This window comes from Nematolebias whitei, chromosome 20 (genome assembly GCF_014905685.2).
Source record: "Nematolebias whitei isolate Nwh7 chromosome 20, NemWhi1, whole genome shotgun sequence".
Taxonomy (NCBI): Eukaryota; Metazoa; Chordata; class Actinopteri; order Cyprinodontiformes; family Rivulidae; genus Nematolebias; species Nematolebias whitei.
This window is the reverse complement of record NC_056517.1, coordinates 506,770-508,859: the sequence shown is the minus strand read 5'-3', so window position 1 is coordinate 508,859 and position 2,090 is coordinate 506,770.

The window sequence follows — 2,090 nt, the reverse complement described above, 5'->3', positions numbered from 1 at the left end:
TGTGTGTGTGTGTGTGTGTGTGTGTGTGTGTGTGTGTGTGTGTGTAAAACAGTAGTTAACACAAGGGAGTAATTCTTACTTTGATTGGAACATAATTGACTGATGCTACAGTTCAACAGAGGTGATCCTGCAAGATAAAAAAACAGAATATTGTAAAAAAGGACATTTTGTTCTTTGCATAAAACAACACAATGCCACATAGAGTCTATGTTACATGCCTGCAGAAATATATAATAAATATCTATTGTATGTAGACTAACCTGTTGTAAACAATCCTCCAGGTGTGCTACGTTTGACAGTCAGAGTTGTGATTGGATGTGTGTCGGTGCTTGTTAAGACCTAATTGGCTGGACTGGTGTCAGAGGGCGGGGTTGTTATGATTTAAAGACATAATGTCTGAGGTGGATATGTATATTTATTATTTACCAACTCTTGGAACTGGTTATAGTGTTGTTGTTTTTTGTTGTTGTTGTTATAAATATAAATACAGTTAGTGATATTTGTAAGTTTAAAACCTAAATAAAAGGTGCCCGTTTACCATTTATTCTCATCAAAACAGCCATTAGTTATTAATCAGTCATTGCTTCTAGTTTGTTTGCTACTGTTACTAATGGAAAACTAGTCACATCTCCTTTAAGCTAAACATCTACAAATCACACTTCTCCTACAAGTCAATCTTTAGTAAACCATAACTTTTCATTTTCACTGTTTCCTGTTAGTGATGCTAATAAATTATTAAAAGGCCTAGACTCTAGAAAATCTACAGGCCCTGAGGACCTTCCTTCTTATTTCTTAAGGCTAGCCATTCACATCATCACAGAGCCAGTGTCACAAGTTTTTTAATGATGTTGTTGAAGCACTGGATGCTAAGGATTATTGTGCTGCACTTTATCTAGACCTGTCAAAAGCTTTTGACACTGTGGGCAATGACATATTAAGTCGTAAGCTCTCAGAAATAGGTTTCTGATAACACTATTGGCTGGTTCTCCAATTATCTCTCAGAACGGAGGCAATGCGTTCAACATAATGGTACTTCTTCCAGTTATCTAACTGTTAACACCGGTGTACCACAAGGTTCAGTCTTAGGAACCACCCTCTTTACAATCTACATGAGTAACGTAGGTCAGATCATTCCTGATGCATCCTTACATTTCTATGCCGACGACGCAGTAGTTTATTGTCGAGCTAAAACAGTTGCTAAGGTTTTCCAGCTATTACAGTCTGCTTTCCACATTGTCCAGTGTAAAGAAGTTCTTATCTGCTGTGCTGTATTGTTAGATGTATCACAACTGTATCTTATCCCTTATCTGTATCTGCTTGGCTTCTGGATTTGCCTGCCTTTTGGTATCAACAAGTACAGATTGAAAGAAGTCAGAGAATGTATTTGCGTTTTTGTGTACGGGACATGAACTAACAGAAAGCTGCTGGTGTGTGTCCCACCTGATGACAAGATCACTAGTAAACTGGAACGGCAGAAGAAAATAATAAAACAACTCCATAAAAGGACTTCCAAGAAATGAAGACATCAGTTTCAACTAGTTTAGACAAAGAACTGTGAGAACGTGTGACACATCTCTGGGTGGAGCTTTTGTGTTTAAATACAGAGGAAGCTGAAAGCTCCGGTCAGACGCGTCTTGGGTTTTTTTTTGTATCTCTGTTGCTTTGGGGTAAGAGTGTCTCCTTTCAGCTGAAAGCTTTAATAAATGTTGGTAATACTTTTTAACTTGAATCTCTCTGACTGATTATTGTGTCTTTTCTCCATGTATCTCCGAACCAATGAGAGGAACAGGTGAATAGGCTGAAATGTCTGAGTTGTTGTGTTGATTTTCCTTGACAATTTTGGTGCTGAAAACCCGGGATACTGAAGAAGGACGATTGGTAACCAGAGAATTGGACATCAACACGGTTCTTCAGTGCGGTTCCACAGGCCGGCAAACAGGTAAGAGGAACTATATTTATCCTCTCTGTGGCATTGCACTGAGTGATTGTGTTATAAAATGGTTTTGTCAGTAGAGATTGAGTGTAAATGTTTTTTTGTTTTTTTTAGTAATATATCAGTTGTAAGCTTGTGGGAGGATTAGAAAATACAA